Raw genomic sequence first — 15,657 nt, forward strand, 5'->3', positions numbered from 1 at the left:
CCTTTGCCATCCTTACCCGTAGAAAGCCCTTTCATCATCCCCAAACCCTAATCTTTTCCCTTTCCTTCCCAGCCCCCAAACCCTGCCCTCTGTACCTTTCTCACCACCCGCTTCCCTTCTCCTGTCATCCCCCTACCACCCGGGAAAAAAAGAGATTGCCCCCTCCTTCCACTAGCCCACCCTCCCACCCAAAGAACAACTTCTTCTGCGCAGCTTGTTTTCTAGGCAGCAGCGCTATTGTGATGTCATCGGGGGGCATTGTGACAAGCCGCCAGTGTTCCGTCTCTTCATGTTGTGCACTGTTCAAACCGAAAATACATCAACAGGCAGGCTACAGAAAAGCTTACTAACAAAGGTTAGAGAGGGGCTTTCTCAGAGGGCTTTTTACAGTTTGTCTATTCCCAATTAGCCGGTTTAGTATACTTAATGAAAGTACTAATTCTTTCATAGGCCGCCCATTCTTAGTATTTGACGTTCAGGTAACAACAGGTAACTTTATTTGGAGTGGAAGCAGAGAGATAACACCAGATGCCAATTGTAGATCCTCTCACACCTGTGGTCACTGCAGCATCTGACTCCACTTTGTCCAAAAGGGATCTATTCCATTCAATTACACATGATCTAGATTAGACTGACAACAAGATACTGCACGGGACATAGCAGAGTTGGTGAAGTTGAGTGGTGATGAGTTTGCTATTTGGATGAATAAAGCAAGTAAAAAGTGTGTTAGATAAAAATTCATTTCAATTCGCTAATCGGGCTAATATGAATCAGGTGAATCGAGTTCTGCTTTTGGAAACTGGGTTAAGAAGGGGTGCACCGTTCCTGGAGGTACTGCAATACCAGGTCAATGCGTGGAGTGGACAGAGCAAGCTCTTTTTCCATCTCCCTCTTCTAAAAATCCATTTAATATATGGTCCCCAGATAGGGGACGTATCAGATATTAAACTGATAAGAACAGATACTACACTTGATCTTAGCCAAAAGGCCGAGAAGCGATAACCAGAATTGGTTTGGGCCTCGAGTGGCACCCTGGCCTATGCCGGACACATCTTAGGGAGAGAGAGCGAGAGGGAGACAAACCCACGCCTACACAAGAGATTTTGTCACCCAAGCCAACCCTTGAAAAGGCTGCTTTGCAGAGCAAAAACAAGAAGAATGGTGCGTTTTGCAGCCGCCGCCCACTGCAATGAATCTGAATAACTCCTCCTTTAGGGCGCAAGCAACTCCCCTCCCCCTTGCAGTCTTTCCAATTCACGATACAAAAAGACGGACAGGACAGGTTGCCTGACTTTCCGTCACTGCCACCCTTTGCCATCCTTACCCGTAGAAAGCCCTTTCATCATCCCCAAACCCTAATCTTTTCCCTTTCCTTCCCAGCCCCCAAACCCTGCCCTCTGTACCTTTCTCACCACCCGCTTCCCTTCTCCTGTCATCCCCCTACCACCCGGGAAAAAAAGAGATTGCCCCCTCCTTCCACTAGCCCACCCTCCCACCCAAAGAACAACTTCTTCTGCGCAGCTTGTTTTCTAGGCAGCAGCGCTATTGTGATGTCATCGGGGGGCATTGTGACAAGCCGCCAGTGTTCCGTCTCTTCATGTTGTGCACTGTTCAAACCGAAAATACATCAACAGGCAGGCTACAGAAAAGCTTACTAACAAAGGTTAGAGAGGGGCTTTCTCAGAGGGCTTTTTACAGTTTGTCTATTCCCAATTAGCCGGTTTAGTATACTTAATGAAAGTACTAATTCTTTCATAGGCCGCCCATTCTTAGTATTTGACGTTCAGGTAACAACAGGTAACTTTATTTGGAGTGGAAGCAGAGAGATAACACCAGATGCCAATTGTAGATCCTCTCACACCTGTGGTCACTGCAGCATCTGACTCCACTTTGTCCAAAAGGGATCTATTCCATTCAATTACACATGATCTAGATTAGACTGACAACAAGATACTGCACGGGACATAGCAGAGTTGGTGAAGTTGAGTGGTGATGAGTTTGCTATTTGGATGAATAAAGCAAGTAAAAAGTGTGTTAGATAAAAATTCATTTCAATTCGCTAATCGGGCTAATATGAATCAGGTGAATCGAGTTCTGCTTTTGGAAACTGGGTTAAGAAGGGGTGCACCGTTCCTGGAGGTACTGCAATACCAGGTCAATGCGTGGAGTGGACAGAGCAAGCTCTTTTTCCATCTCCCTGTTCTAAAAATCCATTTAATATATGGTCCCCAGATAGGGGACGTATCAGATATTAAACTGATAAGAACAGATACTACACTTGATCTTAGCCAAAAGGCCGAGAAGCGATAACCAGAATTGGTTTGGGCCTCGAGTGGCACCCTGGCCTATGCCGGACACATCTTAGGGAGAGAGAGCGAGAGGGAGACAAACCCACGCCTACACAAGACATTTTGTCACCCAAGCCAACCCTTGAAAAGGCTGCTTTGCAGAGCAAAAACAAGAAGAATGGTGCGTTTTGCAGCCGCCGCCCACTGCAATGAATCTGAATAACTCCTCCTTTAGGGCGCAAGCAACTCCCCTCCCCCTTGCAGTCTTTCCAATTCACGATACAAAAAGACGGACAGGACAGGTTGCCTGACTTTCCGTCACTGCCACCCTTTGCCATCCTTACCCGTAGAAAGCCCTTTCATCATCCCCAAACCCTAATCTTTTCCCTTTCCTTCCCAGCCCCCAAACCCTGCCCTCTGTACCTTTCTCACCACCCGCTTCCCTTCTCCTGTCATCCCCCTACCACCCGGGAAAAAAAGAGATTGCCCCCTCCTTCCACTAGCCCACCCTCCCACCCAAAGAACAACTTCTTCTGCGCAGCTTGTTTTCTAGGCAGCAGCGCTATTGTGATGTCATCGGGGGGCATTGTGACAAGCCGCCAGTGTTCCGTCTCTTCATGTTGTGCACTGTTCAAACCGAAAATACATCAACAGGCAGGCTACAGAAAAGCTTACTAACAAAGGTTAGAGAGGGGCTTTCTCAGAGGGCTTTTTACAGTTTGTCTATTCCCAATTAGCCGGTTTAGTATACTTAATGAAAGTACTAATTCTTTCATAGGCCGCCCATTCTTAGTATTTGACGTTCAGGTAACAACAGGTAACTTTATTTGGAGTGGAAGCAGAGAGATAACACCAGATGCCAATTGTAGATCCTCTCACACCTGTGGTCACTGCAGCATCTGACTCCACTTTGTCCAAAAGGGATCTATTCCATTCAATTACACATGATCTAGATTAGACTGACAACAAGATACTGCACGGGACATAGCAGAGTTGGTGAAGTTGAGTGGTGATGAGTTTGCTATTTGGATGAATAAAGCAAGTAAAAAGTGTGTTAGATAAAAATTCATTTCAATTCGCTAATCGGGCTAATATGAATCAGGGGAATCGAGTTCTGCTTTTGGAAACTGGGTTAAGAAGGGGTGCACCGTTCCTGGAGGTACTGCAATACCAGGTCAATGCGTGGAGTGGACAGAGCAAGCTCTTTTTCCATCTCCCTGTTCTAAAAATCCATTTAATATATGGTCCCCAGATAGGGGACGTATCAGATATTAAACTGATAAGAACAGATACTACACTTGATCTTAGCCAAAAGGCCGAGAAGCGATAACCAGAATTGGTTTGGGCCTCGAGTGGCACCCTGGCCTATGCCGGACACATCTTAGGGAGAGAGAGCGAGAGGGAGACAAACCCACGCCTACACAAGACATTTTGTCACCCAAGCCAACCCTTGAAAAGGCTGCTTTGCAGAGCAAAAACAAGAAGAATGGTGCGTTTTGCAGCCGCCGCCCACTGCAATGAATCTGAATAACTCCTCCTTTAGGGCGCAAGCAACTCCCCTCCCCCTTGCAGTCTTTCCAATTCACGATACAAAAAGACGGACAGGACAGGTTGCCTGACTTTCCGTCACTGCCACCCTTTGCCATCCTTACCCGTAGAAAGCCCTTTCATCATCCCCAAACCCTAATCTTTTCCCTTTCCTTCCCAGCCCCCAAACCCTGCCCTCTGTACCTTTCTCACCACCCGCTTCCCTTCTCCTGTCATCCCCCTACCACCCGGGAAAAAAAGAGATTGCCCCCTCCTTCCACTAGCCCACCCTCCCACCCAAAGAACAACTTCTTCTGCGCAGCTTGTTTTCTAGGCAGCAGCGCTATTGTGATGTCATCGGGGGGCATTGTGACAAGCCGCCAGTGTTCCGTCTCTTCATGTTGTGCACTGTTCAAACCGAAAATACATCAACAGGCAGGCTACAGAAAAGCTTACTAACAAAGGTTAGAGAGGGGCTTTCTCAGAGGGCTTTTTACAGTTTGTCTATTCCCAATTAGCCGGTTTAGTATACTTAATGAAAGTACTAATTCTTTCATAGGCCGCCCATTCTTAGTATTTGACGTTCAGGTAACAACAGGTAACTTTATTTGGAGTGGAAGCAGAGAGATAACACCAGATGCCAATTGTAGATCCTCTCACACCTGTGGTCACTGCAGCATCTGACTCCACTTTGTCCAAAAGGGATCTATTCCATTCAATTACACATGACGTTGGCATAGTGGAGTCCTGGTGACCCCTTAACTGCTACCATACCCCCACCCCCAATACTTAACCCCTTATTGAAATGACCACAGACACATAATTGGATAAAATGGCCACAGCAGCCTTTTATTTAACATAACTTATAATAACATTTATAAAACAGGGGGTTGTGGTCCTCGAAGCTCATACAATCTGGTGATCACCCAATACTCCAATCCTACCTTCCCCCTCAACCCCATTACTCCCAGCCGCAACCACAAACTCGGGAGCACCAAACAAATATGAGGGGGAAGGGTTAAACCACCAAGCACGGGAACCGACCCCACCAAGCCGATGTTCCCCCATGATCACCAGACCACTCCCCAACCAGTAATTAACGGGGGGGATTCCACCTCCATTGGGACCCCCCAATCCAATTTTCACCAACTTCGAGGACCCCACCCCCACCACCACCTCTGCCACTATGACCCGGACAAACAAACAAAACAAAATAAAACAAAACAAAAAGGGAGGGTGGGCGGGACAACTACTTCAGCTGCAGCCGCAGCAATACCAAGCTTTTCCCCGCTCCTAGCCTAACGGTCCCTAAACCCCCACCCCTCTCTCTCTTCACCCTATCCCCCCTAGCCACGTCATGCCGGCCTCCACCTACCCCCTGGGGAGGGGGTGGAGGTTCCAGCCGGGCACTTGACGTTGGCATAGTGGAGTCCTGGTGACCCCTTAACTGCTACCATACCCCCACCCCCAATACTTAACCCCTTATTGAAATGACCACAGACACATAATTGGATAAAATGGCCACAGCAGCCTTTTATTTAACATAACTTATAATAACATTTATAAAACAGGGGGTTGTGGTCCTCGAAGCTCAAACAATCTGGTGATCACCCAATACTCCAATCCTACCTTCCCCCTCAACCCCATTACTCCCAGCCGCAACCACAAACTCGGGAGCACCAAACAAATATGAGGGGGAAGGGTTAAACCACCAAGCACGGGAACCGACCCCACCAAGCCGATGTTCCCCCATGATCACCAGACCACTCCCCAACCAGTAATTAACGGGGGGGATTCCACCTCCATTGGGACCCCCCAATCCAATTTTCACCAACTTCGAGGACCCCACCCCCACCACCACAACGAGAGCGCTTTGACCCCCTCAAACGCTCGAGACCCCCCCTCTACCGGACAATGCCATGGCCCGCTCAATACCCTTCTGAATCCCCAAAGTCCACAAATCTGTCCCCACTGCATTCAGGTGAACCCCATCTGCCAACCAGTAATCCTGATCCACCGCCTCCAAATCAAAATGACGGACCGCCACCCCCCCATTCCTCACTACAAAACCCGAAATGGCCCGATTGATTTTTATACGGGTCTTATTCAGCCTTTCAACTGACCGAGCCCTACGCCATGTCCGTCTCGGGACAATCTCTGACCAGACCGTCCGAAGTCCTGGTACAGCCACCCACAGCCGAAGTAAATCATGTTTTATATCTCTGATCAACTCCCGGCCCGCCACCATTCCCACATCATTCCCCCCAACGTGCAATACCAGAATATCCGGCGCCCGGTCCAATCGCATTGCCCTGTGCACCTCGGGCAACACCCGCATCCACCGCATGCCCCGGATACCCAACCACCGGAGTACTGCCACATTTCGTGCAAAGCCCAGCTGACGACCCTCCGATCGGATGTCTGCCCGGATCGCTGCCCAGTGCACAAAGGAGTGGCCCAATATCCAGACCAAACGGGAAAAGTCCCCTGCAAAGGAAGACAACAAAAACATTACAGTACCATACCATAACACAACAAATCCAAAACTCCCCACCTCATAGGCCATGCTAAGGGCGCACATAACTCAAATATCTCCTGGATTCCCACCGACCTATCCTCCGTACTATCTCCGGACTCAACCCGCACACGGCCGCCTCAGTTGCTGCTCCAATCCTAAAAGAATGAGGCGCATAACAACCAGGATCCAGGCCAAGACCTTCCACACACCTCCGGAAAATTGCCCGAAACTGACAATTCGACAAGAAAGAACCATCCTCATGACAAAGCAACGGCCCATCTACCCGCGGTCGCAACCCCTTAAACTCCCGCAAACACCGCACCGGACACATTGCCGATTCCGCCACCATCCCCAGTAACACCCGCCGTCCTCTGCCGGATTGATCCGTCTTGGACCTCCGGAGCCAAAATTCCACGCTGGTGTCAGATAAAAGAACATCTCGCGCCTGAATCCCCCCGGAACCTTGCCGACTAACCGCCACCAATTCCCCAATCCGGAGCGCCCCGAAAAACGCAAACGAAAACGCCAGCCGAAACAAAATAACCTCAAAAACAGACGAACACACCGCACTCAGGTGGGCCCCCATTCGCTCCAAGAGAGCGAAAGACACTGGCCTCCTTCTATCCCCACAACTCTGCCCCCGGCGAAACCCCCTCAACGCCTGCCGCACCAAAAAGTTTTTCGTCAAATCCGGCCTATTCCGCAACTTAAAACCAAAGGCCAGGCCCGCCACCACCCGACCCACCTTCGCCTGGGACCAACCCCATGCCGACCACCGCCCAATCCACAAGAGTAACACGCCTACCTGATCCTCCACCGACCGAATCAAACCAAAAGACTGCACCCAAGCCTCCCATTGCTGCCACGCCTGCTGATAAGCCGTCCAAGTCGCCTCTGCCAACGATCCTTTGATCAAATGTCCAACTGCCCTCATACCACACTCCAAAGTTCGGGAGGGCACTGCAATCCCACGGCCATCGCCCCCGGCGCCAATTCCCTGAAGCGATCCCACTGGAAACGAGAGAGAGCATCAGCAATAGAGTTCAACACCCCCGGCACATGCGACGCAGATACACAAGCATTGATGGACAAACAGGCCAGCACTAATCTCCGCAAAACTTTAATCACCGGAGGGGAGTTGGCCGAGATATTGTTAATTGCTAACACGACCCCCATGTTATCACAGTAAAACCGCACCCGCCTGTTCCGAAATTGCTCCCGCCACAGAGTCACTGCCACCAAAATAGGAAAGATTTCCAACAGCACCAAATTCTTCACCAGCCCCGCCGACCGCCAAACCTCCGGCCATCCCTCTGCACACCACTCTGCTCCAAAATAAGCCCCAAAACCCTGACCCCCAGATGCATCGGTAAACAAGTCCAACTCCGAATTACCCACTAGAGGCTCCATGAAGAGGGACCGCCCGTTATAGTCCGCCAAAAATCGTCCCCACACCTCTAAATCCGCCTTGACGTCGGCTGACAGACGCACAAAATGATGAGGCACTAGCACCCCCGCAGTGGCCATCGCCAGCCGCCGTGAAAAAATCCGCCCCATCGGCATCACCCGACACGCAAAATTGAGTCTGCCCAGCAACGATTGCACCTCCCTCAGGGAAAGCTTTTTGACCCTCAGCGCCCTTGCTACCTGTTCCCTGAGAGCGACCACCTTATCCGCCGGTAACCGAAACTCCCACTTGTCCGAATCAATAACAATGCCAAGAAAAGAAATACATGTCCCCGGACCCTCTGTCTTCCCCGGCGCCAACGGGACTCCAAAACGCTGAGCTACCCACTCGATCGTTGCAAGCAAACTCTGGCAAACCCCCGCATTACCAGGACCAACACAGAAAAAATCGTCTAAATAGTGAATAACAGACTGCAAACCCGAAACATCCTTAACCACCCACTCCAAAAAGGAACTAAATGCCTCAAACAATGAACAGGACAACGAGCATCCCATGGGCAGGCATCTGTCAACAAAATAATTCCCTTCCCAAAAACAGCCGAGCAAGCGTACACTGTCCGGATGAACCGGCAACAACCGAAATGCGGATTCAATGTCCGTCTTAGCCATCAAAGCCCCCCGTCCACACCGCCGCACCCAGGCCGCCGCTTCATCAAACGACGTATACACCACCGAGCATAGCTCAGGATCTATACCATCATTCACCGATCCCCCCCCCCGCGGGTAAGATAAGTGGTGAATCAGGCGAAACTTGTTCGCCTCCTTCTTCGGCACCACCCCCAACGGTGAAACCACCAGATCCGGAAAAGGCGGGGACCGAAAAGGCCCCGCCATACGCCCCAAAGACACCTCCTTTTCCAACTTCTCCCGTACCACCTCCGGATGCTGGCTTGCCGACTGTAAATTCTTAAAATGCCCCTGCCCCGGACCTGCTCCAGAAGGAATGCAAAAACCGAATTGAAAACCCCTCGCTAGCAACTCCGCCTCCTCCCTCCTAGGAAACCTATTTAGGTAAGGGAGCATCTCTCGAAGCTTCACTGGAGTCTCCCCCTTTTGAATTACCAGGCCCCCCCTTGACCCTGCTACGTCGGAAACACTTTGACGCCCCGTGATTGGTGCCGCTACAGTGTGAGCAGTGGTGTTTAAACTTACACTGCTCCCCAAACTTGCACTGGCCCTCGTTGAAGAGCCAGCAAAGCCCTGCTTTCTGCACTCCTGGCTGACCTCCGGCTCCCCCGCCGGCCTGCTGGCCGTACCGCCCCCCAGCCTGGCCGGAAGCCCCGGCCGCCCCTGGAAAGGATTGCCCATACCGAGTCGGTGCCATGACCCGCAACCAGAGCCCAATATCCTTCTGGTCCCATCTTATGGACGGCCGAATGGCTTTCCGCTGACGAAACTGTTCGTCGTACCGCAACCAGGCCTGCCCCCCATACACCCTATAAGCTTCCCCTATAGAATCCAAATAGCAGAAAAGGTGCGAACAGTTGTCCGGCGCCTTTTCCCCTATTACACTGGCTAAAATTGCAAACGCTTGCAGCCAGTTTGTAAACGTCTGAGGGATCAACCGCCACCGCCGCTTCTCCTCATCCTCTTTTTTGTTGTCGTCTTTCTTGGGCTTGTCCAAATTAAATTTCTCTAACGGCAACAAAGAGAAGATTTCCACATAATCATCCCTCCAAATTTTTTCCCTAACTTCCTTCTTTAAATGCGAGCCCAGCGGCCCCTCAAAACACACGTAAACCTCCCCCCTCGCCTTATCATCCAAATGAATCCGATCCTTGTCTTTTTCCGTCTGCACAGAAACCGACACTGGCTCGGACCCCCGCCGTACCTCCGCTGCACTCGCTGCTGCCACCCCCACACCCGGGACCCCAGATCCCACCCACGCCGACGCACAACTTCCGACACTCCTGCTCCCTTCTAGCCGCGCCAACAACTGCCTGACCTCCGACAAGACCTCCACAACCCCTAATGACCCCGGCGGAGCCGCCTGCCCCTGAGCCATCCCAGCCCCAGCCAGACCCACTGCACTACCTAACACATCATTAGTCAAAGAAGACAAACAAGACACAGAGCTGTACTCACCAAGCTGCGCAGGAGCTGTGATCCCGCCAGCCGTCAATCCCGAATCCTGCCGTCCAGCCGTCCCTGGCGCCGCGTCCCTCTCCTGTCTGAAGTCCTCCACAGGTCCGATCGGCGCAGGTAACCTCGGATCGGTCGGTCCCGAGCCCAATCCAGGTGGTCCACGCACCGCCGCTCCTGGATCCCGACCACCAGGCTGCTGCTGAGACCCAGAGCAGTCCTGCCCTGGCCCGCCGACCTCCTGCCAGGGATCCCGCCGTCCGTCCTGCGTTTCCCGTGCCGTCCAGCCAGGCCGCCCGACCGGAACCTCGCCAGTGCGGCCCGCCGCATCCTCCAGGTCCTCTTGATGCCAGGTGGCAGCAGGCCCCTCCCCCATACCGGGCCGAGGCCTACTAACCACCGCTGACCTCAGCCGCGGACGTGAATTCCTCCCGGCGCGGAGGGGGCTCCCGAAGCTGGACACCTCCCCCACCGCCGGAGGGTCCCTGATGGGGCTTCCCCGCTGCCGCTGAGGCCCCGCAGGCACTGCACCGGACCGCCCCGGCTCCAACCGCGGCCTGCGAGCAGGACGCGCCTGCCCCGTGGCCCGCCCAGAACCGCCGGGAGAGAGGCGCTCCGGAGGCCTGGACCTGCGGCATGGCCGCCCCCTAGCTGCAGGAGGGACCTCCGCGGCCGGCCCCGGAGCCCCCCCCGACCGCCGACCGCAACGAGCGGGCCGCGCCTGCGGCCCAGCCGGGGCAGACGCAGATGCACCCGACACCACGCCACCGGCCAGCACCGCCCGCAGCTGCTCCTCCAACCAGCCGGAGGGATGGCGCCGGGCCGCCCCCTGCAGCTCTTCCAGCAAAGCATCCATAGCAGGTAATAGAACGGGGTTTTTTTTTTTTTTTTTTTAACAGCAGCGTCCAGCAGTGACAACTACTTCAGCTGCAGCCGCAGCAATACCAAGCTTTTCCCCGCTCCTAGCCTAACGGTCCCTAAACCCCCACCCCTCTCTCTCTTCACCCTATCCCCCCTAGCCACGTCATGCCGGCCTCCACCTACCCCCTGGGGAGGGGGTGGAGGTTCCAGCCGGGCACTTGATCTAGATTAGACTGACAACAAGATACTGCACGGGACATAGCAGAGTTGGTGAAGTTGAGTGGTGATGAGTTTGCTATTTGGATGAATAAAGCAAGTAAAAAGTGTGTTAGATAAAAATTCATTTCAATTCGCTAATCGGGCTAATATGAATCAGGTGAATCGAGTTCTGCTTTTGGAAACTGGGTTAAGAAGGGGTGCACCGTTCCTGGAGGTACTGCAATACCAGGTCAATGCGTGGAGTGGACAGAGCAAGCTCTTTTTCCATCTCCCTGTTCTAAAAATCCATTTAATATATGGTCCCCAGATAGGGGACGTATCAGATATTAAACTGATAAGAACAGATACTACACTTGATCTTAGCCAAAAGGCCGAGAAGCGATAACCAGAATTGGTTTGGGCCTCGAGTGGCACCCTGGCCTATGCCGGACACATCTTAGGGAGAGAGAGCGAGAGGGAGACAAACCCACGCCTACACAAGACATTTTGTCACCCAAGCCAACCCTTGAAAAGGCTGCTTTGCAGAGCAAAAACAAGAAGAATGGTGCGTTTTGCAGCCGCCGCCCACTGCAATGAATCTGAATAACTCCTCCTTTAGGGCGCAAGCAACTCCCCTCCCCCTTGCAGTCTTTCCAATTCACGATACAAAAAGACGGACAGGACAGGTTGCCTGACTTTCCGTCACTGCCACCCTTTGCCATCCTTACCCGTAGAAAGCCCTTTCATCATCCCCAAACCCTAATCTTTTCCCTTTCCTTCCCAGCCCCCAAACCCTGCCCTCTGTACCTTTCTCACCACCCGCTTCCCTTCTCCTGTCATCCCCCTACCACCCGGGAAAAAAAGAGATTGCCCCCTCCTTCCAATAGCCCACCCTCCCACCCAAAGAACAACTTCTTCTGCGCAGCTTGTTTTCTAGGCAGCAGCGCTATTGTGATGTCATCGGGGGGCATTGTGACAAGCCGCCAGTGTTCCGTCTCTTCATGTTGTGCACTGTTCAAACCGAAAATACATCAACAGGCAGGCTACAGAAAAGCTTACTAACAAAGGTTAGAGAGGGGCTTTCTCAGAGGGCTTTTTACAGTTTGTCTATTCCCAATTAGCCGGTTTAGTATACTTAATGAAAGTACTAATTCTTTCATAGGCCGCCCATTCTTAGTATTTGACGTTCAGGTAACAACAGGTAACTTTATTTGGAGTGGAAGCAGAGAGATAACACCAGATGCCAATTGTAGATCCTCTCACACCTGTGGTCACTGCAGCATCTGACTCCACTTTGTCCAAAAGGGATCTATTCCATTCAATTACACATGATCTAGATTAGACTGACAACAAGATACTGCACGGGACATAGCAGAGTTGGTGAAGTTGAGTGGTGATGAGTTTGCTATTTGGATGAATAAAGCAAGTAAAAAGTGTGTTAGATAAAAATTCATTTCAATTCGCTAATCGGGCTAATATGAATCAGGTGAATCGAGTTCTGCTTTTGGAAACTGGGTTAAGAAGGGGTGCACCGTTCCTGGAGGTACTGCAATACCAGGTCAATGCGTGGAGTGGACAGAGCAAGCTCTTTTTCCATCTCCCTGTTCTAAAAATCCATTTAATATATGGTCCCCAGATAGGGGACGTATCAGATATTAAACTGATAAGAACAGATACTACACTTGATCTTAGCCAAAAGGCCGAGAAGCGATAACCAGAATTGGTTTGGGCCTCGAGTGGCACCCTGGCCTATGCCGGACACATCTTAGGGAGAGAGAGCGAGAGGGAGACAAACCCACGCCTACACAAGACATTTTGTCACCCAAGCCAACCCTTGAAAAGGCTGCTTTGCAGAGCAAAAACAAGAAGAATGGTGCGTTTTGCAGCCGCCGCCCACTGCAATGAATCTGAATAACTCCTCCTTTAGGGCGCAAGCAACTCCCCTCCCCCTTGCAGTCTTTCCAATTCACGATACAAAAAGACGGACAGGACAGGTTGCCTGACTTTCCGTCACTGCCACCCTTTGCCATCCTTACCCGTAGAAAGCCCTTTCATCATCCCCAAACCCTAATCTTTTCCCTTTCCTTCCCAGCCCCCAAACCCTGCCCTCTGTACCTTTCTCACCACCCGCTTCCCTTCTCCTGTCATCCCCCTACCACCCGGGAAAAAAAGAGATTGCCCCCTCCTTCCACTAGCCCACCCTCCCACCCAAAGAACAACTTCTTCTGCGCAGCTTGTTTTCTAGGCAGCAGCGCTATTGTGATGTCATCGGGGGGCATTGTGACAAGCCGCCAGTGTTCCGTCTCTTCATGTTGTGCACTGTTCAAACCGAAAATACATCAACAGGCAGGCTACAGAAAAGCTTACTAACAAAGGTTAGAGAGGGGCTTTCTCAGAGGGCTTTTTACAGTTTGTCTATTCCCAATTAGCCGGTTTAGTATACTTAATGAAAGTACTAATTCTTTCATAGGCCGCCCATTCTTAGTATTTGACGTTCAGGTAACAACAGGTAACTTTATTTGGAGTGGAAGCAGAGAGATAACACCAGATGCCAATTGTAGATCCTCTCACACCTGTGGTCACTGCAGCATCTGACTCCACTTTGTCCAAAAGGGATCTATTCCATTCAATTACACATGATCTAGATTAGACTGACAACAAGATACTGCACGGGACATAGCAGAGTTGGTGAAGTTGAGTGGTGATGAGTTTGCTATTTGGATGAATAAAGCAAGTAAAAAGTGTGTTAGATAAAAATTCATTTCAATTCGCTAATCGGGCTAATATGAATCAGGTGAATCGAGTTCTGCTTTTGGAAACTGGGTTAAGAAGGGGTGCACCGTTCCTGGAGGTACTGCAATACCAGGTCAATGCGTGGAGTGGACAGAGCAAGCTCTTTTTCCATCTCCCTGTTCTAAAAATCCATTTAATATATGGTCCCCAGATAGGGGACGTATCAGATATTAAACTGATAAGAACAGATACTACACTTGATCTTAGCCAAAAGGCCGAGAAGCGATAACCAGAATTGGTTTGGGCCTCGAGTGGCACCCTGGCCTATGCCGGACACATCTTAGGGAGAGAGAGCGAGAGGGAGACAAACCCACGCCTACACAAGACATTTTGTCACCCAAGCCAACCCTTGAAAAGGCTGCTTTGCAGAGCAAAAACAAGAAGAATGGTGCGTTTTGCAGCCGCCGCCCACTGCAATGAATCTGAATAACTCCTCCTTTAGGGCGCAAGCAACTCCCCTCCCCCTTGCAGTCTTTCCAATTCACGATACAAAAAGACGGACAGGACAGGTTGCCTGACTTTCCGTCACTGCCACCCTTTGCCATCCTTACCCGTAGAAAGCCCTTTCATCATCCCCAAACCCTAATCTTTTCCCTTTCCTTCCCAGCCCCCAAACCCTGCCCTCTGTACCTTTCTCACCACCCGCTTCCCTTCTCCTGTCATCCCCCTACCACCCGGGAAAAAAAGAGATTGCCCCCTCCTTCCACTAGCCCACCCTCCCACCCAAAGAACAACTTCTTCTGCGCAGCTTGTTTTCTAGGCAGCAGCGCTATTGTGATGTCATCGGGGGGCATTGTGACAAGCCGCCAGTGTTCCGTCTCTTCATGTTGTGCACTGTTCAAACCGAAAATACATCAACAGGCAGGCTACAGAAAAGCTTACTAACAAAGGTTAGAGAGGGGCTTTCTCAGAGGGCTTTTTACAGTTTGTCTATTCCCAATTAGCCGGTTTAGTATACTTAATGAAAGTACTAATTCTTTCATAGGCCGCCCATTCTTAGTATTTGACGTTCAGGTAACAACAGGTAACTTTATTTGGAGTGGAAGCAGAGAGATAACACCAGATGCCAATTGTAGATCCTCTCACACCTGTGGTCACTGCAGCATCTGACTCCACTTTGTCCAAAAGGGATCTATTCCATTCAATTACACATGATCTAGATTAGACTGACAACAAGATACTGCACGGGACATAGCAGAGTTGGTGAAGTTGAGTGGTGATGAGTTTGCTATTTGGATGAATAAAGCAAGTAAAAAGTGTGTTAGATAAAAATTCATTTCAATTCGCTAATCGGGCTAATATGAATCAGGTGAATCGAGTTCTGCTTTTGGAAACTGGGTTAAGAAGGGGTGCACCGTTCCTGGAGGTACTGCAATACCAGGTCAATGCGTAGAGTGGACAGAGCAAGCTCTTTTTCCATCTCCCTGTTCTAAAAATCCATTTAATATATGGTCCCCAGATAGGGGACGTATCAGATATTAAACTGATAAGAACAGATACTACACTTGATCTTAGCCAAAAGGCCGAGAAGCGATAACCAGAATTGGTTTGGGCCTCGAGTGGCACCCTGGCCTATGCCGGACACATCTTAGGGAGAGAGAGCGAGAGGGAGACAAACCCACGCCTACACAAGACATTTTGTCACCCAAGCCAACCCTTGAAAAGGCTGCTTTGCAGAGCAAAAACAAGAAGAATGGTGCGTTTTGCAGCCGCCGCCCACTGCAATGAATCTGAATAACTCCTCCTTTAGGGCGCAAGCAACTCCCCTCCCCCTTGCAGTCTTTCCAATTCACGATACAAAAAGACGGACAGGACAGGTTGCCTGACTTTCCGTCACTGCCACCCTTTGCCATCCTTACCCGTAGAAAGCCCTTTCATCATCCCCAAACCCTAATCTTTTCCCTTTCCTTCCCAGCCCCCAAA

The 15,657-nt window shown here is 50.9% G+C and overlaps 7 non-coding genes across 7 annotated transcripts; all 7 read right to left on the reverse strand.

The window, feature by feature from the left end:
- Window positions 1-809: 809 nt before the first annotated feature.
- Window positions 810-1,000, reverse strand: LOC142267084 (U2 spliceosomal RNA). Its single transcript, XR_012733036.1, has one exon. It is a non-coding gene; the product is annotated as a U2 spliceosomal RNA (small nuclear RNA).
- Window positions 1,001-2,117: 1,117 nt separating this feature from the next.
- LOC142267147 (U2 spliceosomal RNA) lies at window positions 2,118-2,308 on the reverse strand. The gene has a single exon (XR_012733089.1). It is a non-coding gene; the product is annotated as a U2 spliceosomal RNA (small nuclear RNA).
- Window positions 2,309-3,425: 1,117 nt separating this feature from the next.
- Window positions 3,426-3,616, reverse strand: LOC142267148 (U2 spliceosomal RNA). The gene has a single exon (XR_012733090.1). It is a non-coding gene; the product is annotated as a U2 spliceosomal RNA (small nuclear RNA).
- A 7,538-nt stretch (window positions 3,617-11,154) lies between these two features.
- On the reverse strand, window positions 11,155-11,345 carry LOC142267149 (U2 spliceosomal RNA). Its single transcript, XR_012733091.1, has one exon. It is a non-coding gene; the product is annotated as a U2 spliceosomal RNA (small nuclear RNA).
- Window positions 11,346-12,462: 1,117 nt separating this feature from the next.
- Window positions 12,463-12,653, reverse strand: LOC142267150 (U2 spliceosomal RNA). Its single transcript, XR_012733092.1, has one exon. It is a non-coding gene; the product is annotated as a U2 spliceosomal RNA (small nuclear RNA).
- Window positions 12,654-13,770: 1,117 nt separating this feature from the next.
- Window positions 13,771-13,961, reverse strand: LOC142267051 (U2 spliceosomal RNA). The gene has a single exon (XR_012733007.1). It is a non-coding gene; the product is annotated as a U2 spliceosomal RNA (small nuclear RNA).
- A 1,117-nt stretch (window positions 13,962-15,078) lies between these two features.
- Window positions 15,079-15,269, reverse strand: LOC142267087 (U2 spliceosomal RNA). Its single transcript, XR_012733039.1, has one exon. It is a non-coding gene; the product is annotated as a U2 spliceosomal RNA (small nuclear RNA).
- Window positions 15,270-15,657: the final 388 nt, after the last annotated feature.

Source organism: Anomaloglossus baeobatrachus, unplaced genomic scaffold (genome assembly GCF_048569485.1).
Source record: "Anomaloglossus baeobatrachus isolate aAnoBae1 unplaced genomic scaffold, aAnoBae1.hap1 Scaffold_2934, whole genome shotgun sequence".
In the NCBI taxonomy this organism is placed as follows: domain Eukaryota; kingdom Metazoa; phylum Chordata; class Amphibia; order Anura; family Aromobatidae; genus Anomaloglossus; species Anomaloglossus baeobatrachus.